Below are 23,253 nucleotides of genomic sequence, written 5' to 3' on the forward strand. Positions count from 1 at the left end.
TTTAATTTGGAGTAGAATGTATAGATATAATTACGGAAAATACATTGCAAATTGAAGAAAAAAAATCCAAACAAAAATATCATAAGTTCTCTTCATTTAGTAGTATCCCCTCTTTATCAAAGAAAAGATGAAGATCAAAGATTATTACTGTTGCATTCTTACTACTTTGTTGAAGAGACGTTTAATTATTTTAATGTGTATGTGATGTGCATTACGTCCTCATGCCAAAAACACTAAAGAACATAAATTCCAAAATAAAATTTTGAAACTTAATAAGGAACAAAAATCATAGAGAAAGAAATAATACTCACCGATAATTATGGAGAATTAGTGAGAAAGAAAAAGATAAAAAAAATAGGATTCTTGTAATGAAATAGTTGGAATAAATATATTTATATTCTATAACCGTTCAAATATTTTTTTAATAGTAGATTATTTTAACTTTTGTAGTAGATGTTAATATGTATTCAGAAGGCTAATCTCCTTAAATATAAGATGTAGAATTTGACGCTAACTTCTACATAAAAAAAACTATCTGATTTTTATATAATTTTTATTACAATAATTTATTATTATGTTTAGGGTAAAATGGTATATTTTTATAGATGAATTGATGGTAAAATTGAAAGAAAAAAAAGGTTACACCATAATGTTTTGCCTTTATATATTGTTATAGATAGATTATAGATATAAATATAGGACTTCAACTCACACTTAATTTATTATTAACACTTTAATGTATTATCTATTACACAACAGTGAGACAACAATTTTGTAAGTAGAATGAATAAACAAACCAACTTAATTTGTAATTAGGAAAAAAAATCATATCCAATATACTTATGTAGAAGTAAATCAACAAAAAAAAATATAATAAATATGTAAGAGAATTTTTAATATTTCAAAAAGAAATCAACAAACAACAATATGAATGTGTACTGCGATAATTTGTTATATTATTGGTTAACTATTAAGAATGATTTAAAAATGTGTCAATCAAAAATGATAATTATTCTATGAACTTACTTAATAGAAATGAGAAATATGTTAGAGAAATGAAACTGACATTTCATAACCTCTTTTCTTCCACTGTCACACAGAACATCATTTTTGTGTTCAACTTCCAGATTGACAGAGGGTTTGGCGGAAAACTTCATTTTTGGAAGTTTCAAGAGACTGGGGTTTTTATTCATGGATCAAATTATTCAACTTTCTCATTTAATTTAATTAAAGCAAATAGTATTATCATGAGTACCATACACAACACACTCATCAAAAGCAAAATAAAAATTAAAAATTTAGAGAGAGAATGAAAGGGAAAAAGAAGAAAAAAATGCATGTTCTTAGTATTGGATTTAGTGATTCAGAACCTTAATGCAGGCTTCCCAATTGAGACTGGTACGGTTGAGCAAGACGTGGGGCATAAAAGTTTATTTGATCATTTCTTATTTTGACATGCTTTTCGAGATATGATGGTGCAGAAGATGAGTTTTTCGAGATATGATGGTGCAGAAGATGATAGATTATGAATTTATTGACTATCAGGTACTTTTCTTATAGCGTTGATTATGTACTATTTATTGTTTTCATGATTATCAAAGTATTTTATTCAAATACTTTCTTTTTTAATGATGTTTCATAGATTTATTGACCACTGTAGCATCCGACACTCTATTGCAAGTGAATTAAATACCGATTACATTTGCAACATTTTTGTTGTTGTTCTTTATAATGTTGGTCAATAGTGTGAAATGAAAGGAAAATAAGAGATTTAGAAAAAAAGTTAGAAAATAAAAATAGATATTCAAATGAAAATAGGGAGAAATTTAATAATACAAAAGATAAAATTGGTTGGAAAAGATAGGAATATTTATTTTATTTCTTTATAATTAAGATTCGAAGTAGATGAAAGCAATGAACGAATAACTGAGCTCCGGTTGAAACGATTCGTGGGAAGAAAATCACCATGGCAACGAATCATCCAAACGGGCATTTTCCAGCATATCTTCCAATTCTCAAGAACAACGATTATGAGAATTTGTGCAAGCAGATAAATGTTATGTTCTGTTATCAAGATCTTTGGGATCTTATGAATGAAGGAGTAGCAACGCTTGCAGAAGATGCGACAAGTCAAGAAAAGGCTGCACGTAAAGAATTGAAGAAGAAATATTATAAAGCTCTCTTTATAATCCATCAATGTGTTGATGAAGATAACTTTGAAAAGGTTAGTGATGCAAAGCCAGCGAAAGAAGCATGGGAAATTCTGGAGAAATTGTTTGAAGGCGCGAAGACGGTGAAAGAGGTGAGGTTACAAACTCACAAAAGAATGTATGAATTACTTCAGATGGAAGACAATGAAAGCATAATTGATTTCTTCACCAAGGTTTCGAAACTGGTGAATCAAATGAAGGTATGTGGAGAAGTATTGACATCAAGATTTGTTGTGGAAAGATCTTAAGGTCGTTGTCTCCAAAGTTCGACCACGTGGTAGTAGCCATAGAAGAGTCGAAAGATCTGTCAAAACTGGCAAAGGAAGAGCTTCAAGGGACGCTTGAATCTCATGAACAAAGAATGGATGAAAGAGCTGCAAGAAAGTCGAAGAGTGATATGGCTTTGCAGGCACAATCAATAAAAGAAAGGAGACAAAGGAAGTTGGAATGGAAACAAAGGCAGAGGAGATTACAACAATTCGAATGGTCGAAATAAGCAAGAAGGAAATTGGTCGAATAAGAGAAAACCCTAGAACCAAGGCAACCAAAGAGGTGGTGTTGCAGCTAGAGGAAGAGGCGGTGGTCAAAAGTCAGACAAGAGTCACATTCAATGTTACATTTGTCAGAAGTATGGTCACTATTCTGGTGATTGTCCAAAAAAGCATAAGAATCAAGAAACTTATGCAAAGATGGTGAAACATGAAGAAGAAGAGACGTTGCTGATGGTTACAACAAGAGAAGAAGAGAGATCCAAGAACCAGTGGTACTTGGACCCAGGATGCTCATTGCACATGTCTGGAAGGAAATATTGGTTTGTCAATATAAAGCCCTCAATGAAGAACATGGTGAAATTTTCAAATGACAACACTCTAGCAGCTGAAGGTGTTGGTGATGTTCTGATTATGAGAAAAGATGGCAAGAGGTCATTAATTTCAAATGTGTTGTACATACCAGGCATGAAGAGAAATTTGCTCAACATAAGGCAGTTAGTCAAAAAGAACTACAACGTGTCGATCGAATACAAGATGATGAGAGTTCTCGACTCAAATGGAAGGTTGATCTTGAAGGCTCAAATGTCTTTGAAAAGAACTTCAGCGTGTCAATCGAAAACTGTGGTCTTACCTGATCAAGAAGAAAAGTAAAGTGATCGAGGTATTTGCCAAGTTTAAATCTAGGGTCGAAAGACAGACCGGTTGAAAGATCAATATTTTGAGGACTGATGGTGGTGGAGATAATGTGTCGAAAGACTTCGATGCATTATGTGTGAAAGAAGGGATTGTGCATGAGGTGGTGCCACCTTACACTCCACAACAGAATGGAGTCGCAAAGAGGAAGAATTAAACCATCATGAATATGGTTAGAAGTATGTTGAAAGGCAAGCTTCTACCCAAAGAATTATAGGGAGAAGTTGTGTCGACTGCGACATATATCCTGAACAGATGTCTGACGAAAAAGCTAGAAGGAATCACGTCACACAAATGTTAGTCTGGTGTCAAGCCTAGCTTGAGTCATTTGAAGATGTTTGGATCTATAGCACATAGACATGTGCCAGATCAGTTGAGAAGAAAACTCGATGACAAGTCGAATAAGATGATCCTGATAGGATATCATTTGACTGGAGGATATAAGTTGTTCGACCCAATGAATAAGCAAGTGGTGATCAACAGGGACATGATCATATATGATCTTAAGGAGTGGGATTGGACTGAGAATGTCAAGAAAGATTATGTGAGAATATTTTATGATGAACCAGTTAGTGAAGTCGAAAGAGAAGTTCGACAAGAAGAAGTAAGACGTGAAGCAGGCCCAAGCAGGCCTCAAAGAACAAGACACATGCCTGCAAGGTTGCAAGAATGTGTGATTACATCAGATGATGTGGTCAATGATGAAGGTGAGCTGGTACATTATGCTTTCTATGTAGATGTCGAACCAGTCAATGCATCTGAGGCATTGAAAGATTCGAAGTAGATGAAAGCAATGAACGAATAACTGAAGTCAATCGAGTCAACAACACTTGGTCATTTGGTATGGCCTTTATTTCTTCCACAAATACCCTCAATTAACTTCTTCTTTTATATTTGTTTATTATTTTATAAAGTAACCTATTACTATGTACTAGCGTTCAGACGGGCACTTCCATGCCCGTCTGCCCGCTTTTTTTAGTGCGCACAACAGAGAAAAATAAATGTCTGTTTTTCTTTTTATGAGGTTTCTATTGTACATCATATTAAAAATAATATTATTATATTTTGAAAATGGTAAACAAAGATATTCAAAATTATATTGAAGCATGCAAAGTACTATTGATACTGTGTAATCAATGACGTACTTTAAGAGGAATGTCGAACATGAAATCTTTATTCGAAGTATTTTCTTTTTCCCTGCAATTGTTTTCCATAGTAAATAAAAAATGTAAGACCCTCAAATTAGATTTGTTTTAGAGAAAAATATAGTAAAATTAATAGTAATTAGTGTAATATAGCATTTTTTACCTTATAAATATTCAAATCAATTCTTCATACATCCTTTTATTAATGTGCTCTTGAGATTTAAAAAACTATAAATACATGACGAAATGTCATATCATCAAAGAATACATTCAAAATATATCTCAGCTAAGCAATGTTGGACTAATAAAATCTAATTTGAGCATGTGGCTATTTCAAGTCTCCTTATTGCGCTACACTGAGTTTTTGTTTTTACTCCCGTGCCCTTTTGTCCGTTTTTTTTTATTGCGCTAACGTGTGTATATCTTTTATGATATTTTTCACATATGTCATGTTAAAAATAACATTACTTGGACACATTTCATAGAAATAAAATTAAGATGGTATATATTCACTTTCAATATGTTTTAGTAAAGGAACACATCTCTCTCTCACACACACACATATTTAAGTAATAATTTACTGTAACATATTGAAAGTTAATATTTATCATCTTAATTATAAAGAAATAAAATAAATATTCCTATCTTTTCCAACCAATTTTATCTTTTGTATTATTAAATTTCTCCCTATTTTCATTTGAATATCTATTTTTATGATGTTTTTCACATATGTCATGTTAAAAAGAATATTACTTGGACACATTTCATAAAAATAAAATTAAGATGATATATATTCACTTCCAATATATTTTAGTAAAGGAACACCTCTCTCTCTCTCTCTCTCTCTCTCTCTCTCTCTCATTGCTTTCATCTACTTCGAATCTTTCAGTGCCTCAGATGCATTGACTGGTTCGACATCTACATAGAAAGCATAATGTACCAGCTCACCTTCATCATTGACCACATCATCTGATGTAATCACACATTCTTGCAACCTTGCAGGCATGTGTCTTGTTCTTTGAGGTCTGCTTGGGCCTGCTTCACGTCTTACTTCTTCTTGTCGAACTTCTCTTTCGACTTCACTAACTGGTTCATCATAAACTATTATCACATAATCTTTCTTGACATTCTCAGTCCAATCCCACTCCTTAAGATCATATATGATCATGTCCCTGTTGATCACCACCTGCTTATTCATTGGGTCGAACAACTTATATCCTCCAGTCAAATGATATCCTATCAGGATCATCTTATTCGACTTATCATCAAGTTTTCTTCTCAACTGATCTGGCACATGTCTATGTGCTATAGATCCAAACACCTTCAAATGACTAAAGCTAGGCTTGACACCAGACTAACATTTGTGTGATGTGATTCCTTCTAGATTTTTCGTCAGACATCTGTTCAGGATATATGTCGCAGTCGACACAACTTCTCCCTATAATTCTTTGGGTAGAAGCTTGCCTTTCAACATACTTCTAACCATATTCATGATGGTTTAATTCTTCCTCTTTGCGACTCCATTCTGTTGTGGAGTGTAAGGTGGCACCACCTCATGCACAATCCCTTCTTTCACACATAATGCGTCGAAGTCTTTCGACACATTATCTCCACCACCATCAGTCCTCAAAATATTGATCTTTCAACCGGTCTGTCTTTCGACCCTAGATTTAAACTTGGCAAATACCTCGATCACTTTACTTTTCTTCTTGATCAGGTAAGACCACAGTTTTCGATTGACACGCTGAAGTTCTTTTCAAAGACATTTGAGCCTTCAAGATCAACCTTCCATTTGAGTCGAGAACTCTCATCATCTTATATTCGATCGACACGTTGTAGTTCTTTTTGACTAACTGCCTTATGTTGAGCAAATTTCTCTTCATGCCTGGTATGTACAACACATTTGAAATTAATGACCTCTTGCCATCTTTTCTCATAATCAGAACATCACCAACACCTTCAGCTGCTAGAGTGTTGTCATTTGAAAATTTCACCATGTTCTTCATTGAGGGCTTTATATTGACAAACCAATATTTCCTTCCAGACATGTGCAATGAGCATCCTGAGTCCAAGTACCACTGGTTCTTGGATCTCTCTTCTTCTCTTGTTGTAACCATCAGCAACGTCTCTTCTTCTTCATGTTTCACCATCTTTGCATAAGTTTTTTGATTCTTATGCTTTTTTGGACAATCACCAGAATAGTGACCATACTTCTGACAAATGTAACATTGAATGTGACTCTTGTCTGACTTTTGACCACCGCCTCTTCCTCTAGCTGCAACACCACCTCTTTGGTTGCCTTGGTTCTAGGGTTTTCTCTTATTCGACCAATTTCCTTCTTGCTTATTTCGACCATTCGAATTGTTGTAACCTCCTCTGCCTTTGTTTCCATTCCAGCTTCCTTTGTCTCCTTTCTTTTATTGATTGTGCCTGCAAAGCCATATCACTCTTCGACTTTCTTGCAGCTCTTTCATCCATTCTTTGTTCATGAGATTCAAGCGTCTGTTGAAGCTCTTCCTTTGCCAGTTTTGACATATCTTTAGACTCTTCTATGGCTACTACCACGTGGTCGAACTTTGGAGAAAACGATCTTAAGATCTTTCCACAACAGATCTTGATGTCAATACTTCTCCACATACCTTCATTTGATTCACCAGTTTCAAAACCTTGGTGAAGAAATCAATTATGCTTTCATTGTCTTCCATCTGAAGTAATTCATACATTTTTTTGTGAGTTTGTAACCTCACCTTTTTCACCTTCTTCGCGCCTCCAAACAATTTCTCCAGAATTTCCCATGCTTCTTTCGCTGGCTTTGCATCACTAACCTTTTCAAAGTTATCTTCATCAACACATTGATGGATTATAAAGAGAGCTTTATAATATTTCTTCTTCAATTCTTTACGTGCAGCCTTTTCTTGATTTGTCGCATCTTCTGCAAGCGTTGCTACTCTTTCATTCATAAGATTCCAAAGATCTTGATAACAGAACACAACATTTATCTGCTTGCACAAATTCTCATAATCGTTGTTCTTGAGAATTGGAAGATATGCTGGAAAATGCTCGTTTGGATGATTCGTTGCCATGGTGATTTTCTTCCCACGAATCGTTTCAACCGGAGCTCTTGATACCAGATGTTAGAAAATCCACTACAACCTATGGATAATTTCAATAAATCTTGATGAACAATATTGTTATCACTCCCTCAATAACAATGAAAAGAGAAGAACAACGGAGAAAGAAAGAAAGTAAAGAACGACGAAGAAGAAGAATTAAAATTCTGCAGAGTTTCTCTTTGCCCACAAACTGTGGAAAACTTCTTATTCACTTTGCAACTGCAAAATACTATGAATACAATGTTATAAATGTTATATTCACTTCATTACAAAAATAAGGGTTACTCCCTTTATTTATAGATTTAGGTTAATGATCACACTGAATCACACCGCGTTTTTGACTCGGATTTCACATGTTTTTTAGGTCTTTATTATCATCTTGCTTGTGTTATGCTTTCTTTTATGTTGTTTTCAGGTATTTAGCTCTTTCGGGACCTTTTTAGAAGAAACGAAGCAAAAAGACCAAAAATTAGGGTTTTTCGGCAAATATTGTACACATGGCGTTATGCATGGCGGCCACTATAGGAGAAGCCATGACACATCAGCCCTCAACCAGGAGGAAACCGCCACGATCCCATGAACTTTCTTATTCACACACATGGCGGGTGCCATGAAGGGGTGGCGGGCGCCACCTTTGCATTTCACGTTCCCACTAAGGAGAAGTTGAAGGGCATCATGGTCTTTGCATGCTGCTGAATTCCTCTATAAATAGGTCGTTCTTGTTCATTTCCAAATGATTCAACTTAGTTTACAACACTAAGACTATATTATCATTTGTAAAAGCGGTAATCCGTCACATCGAGGGGTTATCGCACCTTAGTGAGATTGAGTTGGATCACTTTGATTTTGCCGTCATGTTTATTTTGAAAGTCAAAGGTTCATTTACTTCTTTGTACCAGATTTAAAGCCTCCGTTTGGAGCAGGTTCTAATTTAATCGCCTTTTTATTTTACTTGCCATGCCTTACTTTATTTAATTACCCGTCATGCTTTACTTTATTTAATTTCTTGCCATTGTCTTTACTTTATTTAATTTCTTACCATGCTTTACTTTATTTAATTTTCCTGCCATTATCTTTACTGCTCGTTTTAATTATTTTACACGTTTTACTTACGCCTTACATTCTAAAATAACTTTTCGTCATGATCAATATCGTTTTGTTTGTTTGTATTACCATGTCTGGCTAAATCTTTCAAAGGTTAGAATCTAAGGATTGCGGTTAAAGAGATGTTTCACATATTGCATCCGTAGAAATGCTTTAGGGGTTGTTTTGATTCTTAATTCGAGTTTTCTAAAACAAACTTGGTTAATTTTAACTACTCAAGAAGTGCGAAAGCACCCTGGCTTAGTAACTAGGAATTTTTATCACTTTAAGGAAAAACGACTTTTGAAACTGTTTTCGGACGCGTTGATAGATTTAAAATCAGGAAACTCCTTAGGTAAAACTTTCCGAATCAAAATCACTTTTCAATTAAGCTTACGAGTCTTATTTCTTAAAAATAGGTTTACTACTTTAGCATTCTGTGCATCTTTTATAAGTGACAATAAAAGGCCTTAATTTAAGGGTAAACTCGGTTCTGAATACGCGAAAGCGACAGTTCCCGTTAAATGGATTCTTTTCAAGAATAGAAAACATTTCCCCATAAGTAGTTCTATTTAGACAATCGAAACATCGTTTAACTGACGTGAAATACATTCAAACCTGTCTTTATATGTACTGTATTTATTATTTCCTTTATTTACTGTTATTTTGTGACATCAATATCTCATTTGTACCGCCTTAAATAAACATCGTAATAATAGTAATTGATAGATTGACGATTTGGTTTCTGTGGGATCGATATTCTTTTATATTACTCTGACGCGATTCGTGCACTTGCGAATAGAGCGGTCAAGTTTTTGGCACCGTTGTCGGGGACCAACTTCGTCAAATTTCGTACCCTGTTGTTATACCGTCTAGACTAAGGCATTATTACCCGGTAAATGCGAAGAACCCGTAGTGCCGGAAATTTAGTAGATCCTTTAGCGGAACCCGACCGTGACACTCGTACACGCCTTTTACTCATCCGAATTAAGAAAGCTATGGCCGAGAATCGCGACCGGAGACCTCTTAAGGAATTTTCCCAACCCTCTAACGAGGAACCTAATTCTAGTATAGTAAACCCCCTCATTCCTGCCAATAATTTCGAACTAAAACCATCTTTACTGCAATTAGTGCAACAAAACCAATTCGCGGATCTCGCTACTGAGAACCCAAATCAACATTTAAAAGTATTTATCCAACTGGCCGACACCTTTAAATCCAACGGTGCTTCACCTGATGCGATTCGTTTAAGATTATTTCCTTTCTCCCTCAGGGATAGAGCACGTTCATGGTTAGATTCACTTCCAGCTAACTCAATAACTACCTGGGAAGACCTCAGGAGAGTATTCCTTGTTAGATATTTTTCCCCCAGTAAGACTGTTGTTCTTCGAAACCAAATAACTAGATTTACTCAAAACCAAGGAGAATCACTTTTTGAAGCTTTGGAGAGATATAAAGAGTTGTTAAGAGTTTGTCCACACCATGGCCTAGAACAATGGCTGATCGTTCATACCTTCTACAATGGACTCCATTATAACACAAAGATGAGCATCGACGCTGCCGCTGGTGGCGCGTTGATGAACAAACCTTACCCTGAAGCTTGTGACCTAATTGAGGATATGGCCCAAAACCATTACCAATGGGGAACTGAACGAGCATCAGTAGAGAAAAAGGAGACCCAAGGTGGAATACATGAGATAAGTTCTATGGACATGATGCAAGCAAAAATGGACGCTTTAGCCCTTAAGGTCGAACATATTTCTACAAACTCTAACACTGCAACGGTAGTCCATACAGAGTGTGAACTTTGTGGATCTAAAGGACACGAATCGGTGGAGTGTGACCTTTTGAACGACCTGAACACCGACCAAGTAAATTACGCCCAAGGTAACCCATTTTCAAACACTTACAACCCTGGGTGGAGGAATCACCCGAATTTTTCCTATAAAAACCAAAACCCTATCCAAAATTATGCACCTCAAAGACCACAAGGTTATCAAGCCAAAAAACCAAATCAACCTATGCAAGTTGTGCCCCATAAGCCTAACCTTGAGAAGATCATGAAGAGCTTTATATCAGGCCAGACTCAGCAAAATAAAGAATTCTTGAACCAGAACATTCACGTAAACGAACTGATAACGCAATTAGGGACCAAGGTTGATCAGATAAGAACTTACAACAAGATGCTTGAAACCTAGATCTCACATGTAGCACAAAACCAAGCCCCACAAACTGCACCTAGAGGACAATTCCCTGGACAACCTCAACTCAACCCTCGAGGGCAAGCTAACTCTATCGTATTACGAAGTGGGACCGCTTACGAAGGGCCTCGTAACCCAACAATGAACGAGTCCAAAGCTTCTAAAGAAAATATACCTACCAACCAAGGAGAGGAACCGGTGGAACCCGAAAAACAAACCGACCAAGAAGGAGAAGCCAAGGATAAAACTCACAAACCACCACCCCCGTATAAACCACCAATTCCATATCCGTAAAGACTTAAACAAACCAAAATCAATAACCAATACCAAAAGTTTATAAAAGTAATAGAGAAGCTTCATGTAGAGATTCCTTTCACCGAAGCCATCACCCAAATTCCATCTTACGCCAAATTTCTCAAAGACATCTTAACCAACAAGCGTAGGCTTGACGATCCCAAACCCTTGGAATGCAACTTTATTTCTGAGAATAAACTTTATAAGAAGGAGAAAGACCCTGGGAGTTTTTCTATACCTTGCATTCTAGGGAGTCATGTGATTGACAAAGCTTTCCTAGACTTGGGCGCTAGTGTGAGTTTAATGCCCTTAGCTGTGTGTAAAAGGTTAAACTTAGGAGAATTACAACCGACTAAGATGTCCATCCAATTAGCCGATAGGTCTGTTAAGTATCCTGTAGGCATATTAGAAGACATCCCAGTTAGGATCGGTCAACTTTATATCCCAACAGACTTTGTGGTCATGGATATCAAGGAAGACGACGATATCCCTATCCTTTTAGGTAGACCATTTTTATCAACAGCCGGAGCTATAATAGATGTTAAAAGAGGAAAATTAAATTTCGAAGTAGGGGATGAAAAGATATAGTTTATTCTTTCAAAGTTCCTGATGGCACCAATCATAGGAGACGCATGTTACGCGATTGATATCATAGATGAATGCATAAGGGAATTTGATCAAGAAGAACCTGTGATCGAACCATTTTCAAACCCGAATGAAAAGGATGACGGGCTAAAGGAAACGAAACCTCACACTAACGAATGTTTGGATCTTACTCCAGCCCTTTCACCAAACTCTTGAAAACCAGCTCAAGAACTTAAGGAATTGCCCAAGAACCTAAGATACGAGTTTTTGGATAAAGAAATGAACCGCCCAGTAATAGTTAGTGCCACCTTAAACCAAGACGAGACAAACCAACTCTTGAATGTTTTACGAAGATACCCCTCTACCTTAGGATACAACATCTTTGATTTAAAAGGTATAAGCCCATCCGTATGTATGCACAGGATCTCGCTAGAGGAAGATTCAAAACCTTCCAGAGAACATCAGAGAAGAATCAACCCTGTAATGAGTGAGGTGGTAAAGAAGGAAGTCCTTAAACTACTAGAAGCTGGTATAATCTATCATATCTCCGATAGTAAATGGGTAAGTCTTGTACATGTGGTACCCAAAAAGGGAGGCATCACAGTCATGTAGAACGAGAAGGGCGAGCATGTGGCTAAACGTATAGAAGACGGATGACGTATGTGCATAGACTATAGGAAACTCAATAAGGCAACTAGGAAAGACCATTTCCCCCTTTCATTCATAGATCAAATGCTTGAGCGTCTTGCCAGACACTCTTACTTTTGTTATCTTGATGGATATTCTGGATTTTTCCAAATACCCATACACCCCAAGGATCAAGAGAAAACAACCTTCACCTGTCCTTACAGAACGTTTGCTTACAGACGAATGATGTTTGGACTCTGTAATGCGCCAGCTACTTTCCAATGTTGTATGATGTCAATCTTCGTATATTATCTCGACGGAATTATGGAAGTATTTATGGATGATTTCTCGGTATGTGGGTTCGACTTTGAGAATTTCCTCATTAATCTTGAGAAAATCCTAGAGAGATGCGTAGAAGTTAACCTTGTGTTAAACTGGGAGAAGTGCCACTTTATGGTTAAAGAAGGCATAGTGTTAGGACATATAATATCTGAAAGAGGCATTGAGGTCGACAAAGCAAAGATAGAAGTTATAGAAAACCTTAACCCTCCTAAGACAGTTAGAGAAGTCCGTAGTTTTCTTGGACACGCCGGTTTCTACCGACCTTCATCAAAGATTTCTCTAAAATAACAAAACCCCTAACCGGCCTTCTGATGAAAGACGTTGAATTCATATTCAATGAAAAATGTATCGAAGCCTTTAATCGTTTAAAACAAGCACTAATTTCAGCACCCATTTTACAAACTCCGGATTGGACTCAACCCTTTGAAATAATGTGTGATGCTAGCGATTTCGCTATAGGAGCTATTTTAGGGCAAAGAAAAGATAAGAAATTACATGTAATATATTACGCTAGTAGAACCCTAGATGTCGCTCAACTAAATTATACAACAACAGAGAAGGAACTCCTAGTTGTGGTTTTTGCAATTGATAAATTTAGGTCTTATCTTGTCGGATCTAAGATTATAGTCTATACAGACCATGCAGCTATTTGTTACCTTCTAAGCAAAAAGGATGTGTGTCATACGGTGAACTGACTTTAGGGTGTTTTGCTTTTTATCGCAATGTCGCAGATAGCAAGAGTCGCCACCGACTTTTCTTTTATCCAATAAGGAAAGGTGGAAAAGAACAGGAAAGACCTCAATAGATTTTGGGTTCGGGAGGTACATTATACAAAGGGAAGGTGTTAGCACCCTTTGTATCCATGGTTATCCATGGGCTCTTAATTACTGGATCACTTATATTTTTGTCTGAAAAGTGTCGGTGAATTGCTTAAAAAATGTTTGAAAGAGAGTTTAACTTTGTAATGATTCTCGTATGAATGTATACAAAGTATTTATCTCATTTGATTTTGAAAATGGTTTAGAAAAATATAACTCGGTAATGATTCTAGTATGAATGTATACCAAGTGGTGATTTTCTAGGATTTGTAAAGTGTAAAGTGTGAGGGGTGGAAAATGTTTTAGGTTATGATCCAGTAATTGAGAGTTATACCTTCCTGAGGTCGTTATGGGCATTTCCTATCCTTATGAGGGTAAAATTGTCCTTACTATTGAGAAGTAAGTAATCTTACCCTTTGGATGTTTAAGGGTCACCGTAGGGTCATCGATAGGTCATTGAAGGCCACAGTTGTAAGGATACCTTAGCATTCGAAGGGACGATCATCATTTAACCGTAGGCTACACCGAAGGGTCATCGAGGGACAAAATCGTATTTTCGAAGGCAACATCCGAGGGACCATGATTTATTTTATGATGATTTAATCGAAGGGTCTTTGCTAAGTGTATCCCTACATTCGCGGGACATGACCGTTATACCGTAATACCGTAGGGCAGCAAAGAGAGGTCCAAGATCACTTATTTAAAGGCAATATTTTAAAGTCAATTAGGTAATTAGGACGAGCCTCCATATTAAAATCAATACATTAAAATTAATACATTAAAATTAATACATTAAAATTAACACATTAAAATTAATTAAGTAATTTAGGGTGAGTCTCCACAAGGGTATCCCACAAATAAAGTGGAAGACCTAACGACAATCTTTTCCTGGGACATGTGAACCTTGGCAAAATTCAGCAAACGGGTTAGAATACCAAATCGGGGTGTAATCGAAGATTACACCGCAAAAGAAAATACAGCAGCATGAATGTCAGGCAAAACAGTGCATAATTAACATAGAATAGATCAGATACGCATAGGACATAACAAACAAAATATTAGCGACTGTCCCGTTCGCCTCTGCCTCGCCTAGCGAGGGCCTAGCGAATACTCGCTACATGCTCGCTTAGCGATGTGCTAGCGAGCGGCTGCGGGTTTTGAATTTCATAACAGTATGACTTCTACCTGCGGCATGGCTTATGGCATCCAACACATAATTATACGGTTCAGCATTCACAATATTCAGGCACACTTAAATTCACATGCAAAACCTCAAATATGTTTATGAATTCAATTATAATATCACATGCAAGTTAAGAACATAAAGCGGTATCACATGCAAATTAAGAAAATAAAGCGATAATAGTAATGCAAACCTGTTTGCAATCGAATTGCAACCTTGAATTGGCGAGCCGGATTGAGTTGGGCGGTGGTAGCTTCGGAGCGGAGGAGCGGCCTTCAGGGTTTCTAAAGTAGCCTCCAGGGTTTTTGTGCCAGGGTTTTCGTCTGTCTCCCTCTGTTTTCCGTCCTCCCTTTCATTACTGAAGTGCTGGTATTTATAATGCCCTTTTTCATGACCTAATGGGCTCAGAACGAAGCCCGAAATTTTTTGTTGTCTGTCAGCCTCGCTAGGCGAGCTGGTAGCGAACGTTTGCTTCGCTAGGCGAGCGTGTAGCGAACGTTCGCTAGGCGAGCGTGTAGCGAACGTAACGTTCGCTAGGCGAGCGTGTAGCGAACAGGCCAGTTTGGGCCATTTTCTGGATTGGGCCATTCGTGAGCTGGGCCTTTGTCCCTTTAAGATCAGTGCCATAAAATGAGTCGGAATGCCCCTGAAAAATGTCTTGAAATATTAATGGCCAAATTTTGGGGTATGACAGCTGCCCCTGTTCAATATTCTTGAACCGAGAGAGTTAGGATGGCGTGCATGCCATTCGTAGTCTGGAGGTGGAAGATTATTGAACACTAGAATGCCCCCAAAAATTTGCACTTGTCGATTAGTCTTGACGGAGATGGGCTTAAAGATGCCATCCAGGAAATTTGATGATGAAAGCTTCAGATTGCGCCGTACATTAGGCCAATTTGAAGACATGGGCGCCACACTGGGTCGTACGTTAGACCGAATAATGAGTCATCCATTAGGCTGTTGACTTCGCTGGGGAGTCGGAGTGTGTCATATGCTGCTGGGGATAAAGGATCAGAATGGATCATGCGCTATATCGTATCTGAGTTGAAGAGAGGGCCGTACGTTAGGCTGTGTCTGATGATGAAAGGGGGGTAGTCGTACACTAGACTACACTTCAGAAATGTACCGTACACTAGGTAGCATCTGAGGAGACGAAGGTCTAATTGGGTCGTACATTAGACCGTATCTGAGCAGAATGAGCCGTCCATTAGGCTGAATCTGATGATAAAAGGGGGTAGTCGTACACTAGACTACACTTCAGAAATGTACCGTACACTAGGTAGCATCTGAGGAGACAAAGGTCTAATTGGGTCGTACATTAGACCGTATCTGAGCAGAATGAGTCGTCCATTAGGCTGAATCTGATGATAAAAGGGGGTAGTCGTACACTAGACTACACTTCAGAAATGTACCGTACACTAGGTAGCATCTGAGGAGACGAAGGTCTAATTGGGTCGTACATTAGACCGTATCTGGGCAGAATGAGCCGTCCATTAGGCTGAATCTGATGATAAAAGGGGGTAGTCGTACACTAGACTACACTTCAGAAATGTAGCGTACACTAGGTAGCATCTGAGGAGACGAAGGTCTAATTGGGTCGTACATTAGACCGTATCTGGGCAGAATCTGGTCTAACTTGGTCGTACATTAGACTGTATTTGAGCAGCAGCTGGTCTAACTTGGTCGTACATTAGACTGTATTTGATGACTGGAAGGTCTAACTTGGTCGTACATTAGACTGTATTCGATGACTGGAAGGTCTAACTTGGTCGTACATTAGACTGTATTTGATGATTGGAAGGTCTAACTTGGTCGTACATTAGACTGTATTTGAGCAGTATCTGGTCTAACTTGGTCGTACATTAGACTGTATCTGCAGAATCTGACTTGAAGGTCTAACTTGGTCGTACATTAGACTGTATTTGCAGAATCTGACTTGAAGGTCTAACTTGGTCGTACATTAGACTGTCTTTGAGTGGTTGAAGGTCAGAATGGATCGTACGCTAGATCGTATCTGAGTTGTTGAAGGTCAGAATGGATCGTACGCTAGATCGTATCTGAGTTGTTGAAGGTCATAATGGATCGTACGCTAGATCGTATCTGAGTTGTTGAAGGTCAGAATGGATCGTACGCTAGATCGTATCTGAGTTGAAGGAGTCATATGTTGAGATGAATCAGGATGAACCATACGCTAGGCTATATCTGATAGTATTTGTATATGCTGTATTTGCAATAAATGTCTGGGATGAGCTTATATATGCCATCGTTAGGAGGATGTCAGAATGAATAGTGACATGAAGTATATCTGAAAGATGTAGTTGAATCCTGAATGTAATCGATAAGGATGCCCGTCTGAATGGACCTTTGTTTTGATTGTATCAAGAGGATAATTAACCTGAAAAATAAAGTTAGCTTCATGCCATGTCATGATGCATGAGATGCAAATGTTGTATGCATGCGTGGGCTGTGAAATGATGTAATGAGTGAATTATGCGTCTGAAATAAATGCGAACATTGTATGCATGTATATGTTATGAAATGATGTAATGTATATGATGCGGAATGAACATTGTATGTAGGTATGTGATGTGAAGTGATGTAATGAATGCACTATGTGTCTGAAACGTTCTTCCAGGGGACTCTACTGGGAAAATAAATCTCAGTCTTCTGGTTGGAGATATTTGTATTGATGACCCTTCCTTAGCTAGGGGTATTTGACTTCTGTCTGATGGTAGAAGATATTCAACCGAGCCTGGCTGAGGGTAGAAGAGATGACCAGTATGTCTGGTGATGCCGACCTCTGCTGGGCAATAGCTGGTTCTTGTTGGGGAATAGAATTAGCAACGGATTCATTGGAAAGCATGGTTAGACCTTCTCCTCGATCCTGAAGTCGTGTAGTAATTGCTATTACTATTCTAGGCATGCATTTTTGGTAAACATTGATCATATTCAAATGCATATATCAATTCAAGTTAAATCAATGGACGTTTACGCAAACAAAACAGAGAAAGTAAAACAAAAGCATCTTTTTGGAAATGAAATTGTATTGATTTTGAAAGAGGGCCTATAGACAGGCAATTCATGTACAAGGAGACAGAAATCCTAGTAAGAGGAAATCGTCAAGAAAACGAAGAGAAAGCTATGCAGAAAAAGTCCTATCGATTCTAATTCCACCACTGTCATTATGTCTTCAAGCCTCTCATCTCCCGCTGTCGGATAGAAGTGATTGGCTTGTTCAGTCCTTGGAACTTGGGTGAAGCTGACAGAGAACGGGACATAGTCTTACGCTTTAATCCCTAAATTTTGCCTGGACCGCCTTTTCAGGTTTTCAGTCCACCGGGATACCCTTTTTTGCTCAAGCCGCCTTTTCAGGTTTTCGACTTGCCGGGTGTACATTTTTTATGTTTATCCCTAACTTTTGCCCGAACCCTTTTGGTTCGCCGGGATGCCCTTACTTTTGCCTAGATACGTCGACCTAGCGGGTCTCTTTTATGCGTAGTATTTTTTAACTATGTCAGCGTTCACAGGATGCGGGAACTCTTCGCCATCCATTGTAGCAAGCATCATGGCTCCACCAGAGAATACCTTCTTAACTACAAATGGCCCTTCGTGTGTGGGAGTCCATTTGCCTCTGGGATCACCTTGTGGTAGAATGATACGCTTGACCACCAAGGCGCCAAGTTGGTACACCTGTCTCTTGACCTTTTTGTTAAATGCTTGGGTCATGCGCTTCTGATATATCTGCCCATGACAAACAGCCGCAAGTCTCTTTTCATCAATCAAATTTATCTGATCGAGTCGAGTTTGAATCCATTCATCCTCATCTAAGCCTGCATCTTTCACAATTCTTAGAGAGGGGATCTGAACTTCCACTGGTAAAACGGCTTCCATTCCATAGACTAAAGAGAAAGGGGTTGCCCCTGTCGAAGTGCGGTAACCATGAAGAGCAAAAGGTAACATCTCATACCAGTCTTTGTATGTTACTGTTATATTCTTGATATTGTTAGCAGCCTCCACGACGTCGTTCGTCTTTGGCCGGTACGGAGAAGAGTTATGGTGTTTTATTTTGAACTGCATGCAGAGTTCAGTTTAGTACCATTATCAGTGATAACTCTTTCAGGAGACAGCAGGTTTCTCGAATGTATATTTGATAAGATCCATCTTAGAAATCAATAAAGTGGTATGATTCAACATATACTGTCTTAGTCGGCGAGCAGCCCAAGCCAAAGCGCAGCAAGCTTTCTCGAGCTGTGAGTATCTTGTTTCACAGTCGGTACCTTTTGCTAAGGCAGTGTATGACATGCTCTTTTCGACCAGACTCGTCATGTTGCCCCAACACACCCTATTGAATTTTCTAACACGGTCAAATACATAGTTAGAGGTCTTCCTTTAACTGGTAGCATTAGAATTGGAGGTTCTTGGAGATATTTCTTGATTTTGTCATTCATCATTCCATACCATCTCTTGATTTTTCTTTTTTGGTAATTTGAAGATGGGTTCGCAGGTAGCAGTCAAATGTGGGATGAATCGGGCAATGTAATTCGAGTGCCCCAAGAAACCTCTGACTTCTCTCTTGTTTATTTCAGTACCCAGATTTACAATTTCAATTGATTCCTCATGCGGCTGTATAGTCTTTTCTTCTTGCAGTAGTCGGGCAAGTTCTCCAGGGACTTCACAATCTTCCTCACTTCCATCCTCGGCTTGGTAGATCGGATTTTCAAAGTCATAATGAACAGTAGCAGAGTCATTACCAACAGGATCCAGAGTGGATATGGATCGGCAAATTGTTACGTGAGTGTGTGCAAGAAAACATAGCTTGTTTGAAAAATGACAGGAAAGATAAAGAGCGCAATATTTGAATGCAAAAAGTCCATTGATTTATTGAATATGAATATGCTTATGAAAATGACAAACCCTTAAAATTAGCTATTATGCCCCGGGTATAGACATAATGCTTTTGAAATACTAAAATAGCAATAACAATTACTCTCGACTAAAGGAAATCGGGATAGTGTCTTCAGCCTTCCAATTGTCGAGTCCGTCACCAATTGTTGGGGAAATCCAGCTATCCAAGTCATAATCGTCATCAGTATCTTCCACAGCATTGACAGTCTCGTCCTGCCTAGGCAGAGGAGCAGTGATGACATTAGGAGTCTCAGGCGGATCAAATTCAAATTCTCCGGCGGCGATCATATCCTGAATTTTGTTCTTCAACGACCAACAATCGTTTGTATCATGCCCGGGGCTATCGGAGTGATAGGCACACCTGGCATTGGGATTATAACGAGGAGAAGTAGTGTTGGGTTTTGCAGGAGGATCTCTGAGGGTAATTAAATTTGCTTTTAGCATACCCTGCAGTGCTTGCTAAAGTCATATTGATCTTCGTAAACTGCCTCCTTCCCGGGTTAACGTGCCTCACAGGTTTCTGGTCTTTCTTTTTCTCGAGCAAAAGAGCCTTCAGTTCCTCCTGCCCCTTGGATAATTTCAAGATCATCTCCTGGAGTTGAGCATTCTGAGCATGGAGATCTTTGACAATTTGTTCGAGGTCCATTTTTCTGTTTGGAGGAAAACCGTGAGAACATTGATCCCTTTAGAACACCTGTTATGCAATGTTATGCTATGCAATGTATGTAATGTTTTCAAGGACTTTTGGAATTCAACTTTACGTAAACTACCAAAAAGGAAACTCTTTTTTTTTTTTTTTTTTTTTTTACGAAATAGAGAAAAGTTAAATCCCTAAGTCCTCGAAATGGTTAGTACAATGCCATGATGTTATGATGTTATGATGTTAAGTAAAATAACAAGCACAAACGAGTCACACAACAATCATTCCTAGGTTTTAAGGCTTGCATGAGTTCCATAGGTAAGTACCCTCCCCACTGAAGTTTGGTTGGTTCAACCTGTCCTAGAATAGTAACCGGGTTCTAAAAGGATCTCCAATCATTGACTTTCCTTTAAGTCCACTTCAGTGCAACGCCAAGTGGTTGACCGAAGCTTCCCTAAAGTCCAATCTCAAGGAATGTAGTATTGAGTCTCAACCAAGCCCCAGTCGGAACCGAAGTCAGTTAGCTCACTACTTTCTAATGGCCAGGATGAGTCAATTAGGGTTCTAAAGGTCTGGTTAATGCTTCGATGACACCACGCGGAAGCCAAATTTTTCCTCAAGTAACATGAGGAACATCAGGACAACCAAAGTGTCACATTAACCGTAGCCATCATTTTAACCATTCCAGTATACGCCGGATAGTCGCGATGATCTATTGCTACTTACCTAAGGTACACTAGATCCGGGTGTAGGATCTTTCACTCAAGCATAGGATACCCAAGCAATCCCTTAAAAGTAAATCAAACAATTCAAATAAGTGATCTTGTTTTTTAAGGTAACCTCTCTTTTTAAGTGTCCCCAGCAGAGTCGCCAGTTCTATCATACGGTGAACTGACTTTAGGGTGTTTTGCTTTTTATCGCAATGTCGCAGATAGCAAGAGTCGCCACCGACTTTTCTTTTATCCAATAAGGAAAGGTGGAAAAGAACAGGAAAGACCTCAATAGATTTTGGGTTCGGGAGGTACATTATACAAAGGGAAGGTGTTAGCACCCTTTGTATACATGGTTATCCATGGGCTCTTAATTACTGGATCACTTATATTTTTGTCTGAAAAGTGTCGGTGAATTGCTTAAAAAATGTTTGAAAGAGAGTTTAACTTTGTAATGATTCTCGTATGAATGTATACAAAGTATTTATCTCATTTGATTTTGAAAATGGTTTAGAAAAATATAACTCGGTAATGATTCTAGTATGAATGTATACCAAGTGGTGATTTTCTAGGATTTGTAAAGTGTAAAGTGTGAGGGGTGGAAAATGTTTTAGGTTATGATCCAGTAATTGAGAGTTATACCTTCCTGAGGTCGTTATGGGCATTTCCTATCCTTATGAGGGTAAAACTGTCCTTACTATTGAGAAGTAAGTAATCTTACCCTTTGGATGTTTAAGGGTCACCGTAGGGTCATCGATAGGTCATTGAAGGCCACAGTTGTAAGGATACCTTAGCATTCGAAGGGACGATCATCATTTAACCGTAGGCTACACCGAAGGGTCATCGAGGGACAAAATCGTATTTTCGAAGGCAACATCCGAGGGACCATGATTTATTTTATGATGATTTAATCGAAGGGTCTTTGCTAAGTGTATCCCTACATTCGCGGGACATGACCGTTATACCGTAATACCGTAGGGCAGCAAAGAGAGGTCCAAGATCACTTATTTAAAGGCAATATTTTAAAGTCAATTAGGTAATTAGGACGAGCCTCCATATTAAAATCAATACATTAAAATTAATACATTAAAATTAATACATTAAAATTAACACATTAAAATTAATTAAGTAATTTAGGGTGAGTCTCCACAAGGGTATCCCACAAATAAAGTGGAAGACCTAACGGCAATCTTTTCCTGGGACATGTGAACCTTGGCAAAATTCAGCAAACGGGTTAGAATACCAAATCGGGGTGTAATCGAAGATTACACCGCAAAAGAAAATACAGCAGCATGAATGTCAGGCAAAACAGTGCATAATTAACATAGAATAGATCAGATACGCATAGGACATAACAAACAAAATATTAGCGACTGTCCCGTTCGCCTCTGCCTCGCCTAGCGAGGGCCTAGCGAATACTCGCTACATGCTCGCTTAGCGATGTGCTAGCGAGCGGCTGCGGGTTTTGAATTTCATAACAGTATGACTTCTACCTGCGGCATGGCTTATGGCATCCAACACATAATTATACGGTTCAGCATTCACAATATTCAGGCACACTTAAATTCACATGCAAAACCTCAAATATGTTTATGAATTCAATTATAATATCACATGCAAGTTAAGAACATAAAGCGGTATCACATGCAAATTAAGAAAATAAAGCGATAATAGTAATGCAAACCTGTTTGCAATCGAATTGCAACCTTGAATTGGCGAGCCGGATTGAGTTTGGGCGGTGGTAGCTTCGGAGCGGCCTTCAGGGTTTCTAAAGTAGCCTCCAGGGTTTTTGTGCTAGGGTTTTCGTCTGTCTCCCTCTGTTTTTCGTCCTCCCTTTCATTACTGAAGTGCTGGTATTTATAATGCCCTTTTTCATGACCTAATGGGCTCAGAACGAAGCCCGAAATTTTTTGTTGTCTGTCAGCCTCGCTAGGCGAGCTGGTAGCGAACGTTTGCTTCGCTAGGCGAGCGTGTAGCAAACGTTCGCTAGGCGAGCGTGTAGCGAACGTTCGCTAGGCGAGCGTGTAGCGAATGTAACGTTCGCTAGGCGAGCGTGTAGCGAACAGGCCAGTTTGGGCCATTTTCTGGATTGGGCCATTCGTGAGCTGGGCCTTTGTCCCTTTAAGATCAGTGCCATAAAATGAGTCGGAATGCCCCTGAAAAATGTCTTGAAATATTAATGGGCAAATTTTGGGGTATGACAATGTGAAACC

The 23,253-nt window shown here is 38.4% G+C and overlaps 1 non-coding gene across 1 annotated transcript; it reads right to left on the reverse strand.

Annotated features, from left to right (window-relative positions):
• Positions 1–10,117: 10,117 nt before the first annotated feature.
• LOC127108540 (small nucleolar RNA R71) lies at positions 10,118–10,224 on the reverse strand. Its single transcript, XR_007796071.1, has one exon. It is a non-coding gene; the product is annotated as a small nucleolar RNA R71 (small nucleolar RNA).
• Between the last annotated feature and the right edge of the window lie 13,029 nt (positions 10,225–23,253).

Source organism: Lathyrus oleraceus, chromosome 7 (genome assembly GCF_024323335.1).
Source record: "Lathyrus oleraceus cultivar Zhongwan6 chromosome 7, CAAS_Psat_ZW6_1.0, whole genome shotgun sequence".
NCBI lineage: Eukaryota > Viridiplantae > Streptophyta > Magnoliopsida > Fabales > Fabaceae > Lathyrus > Lathyrus oleraceus.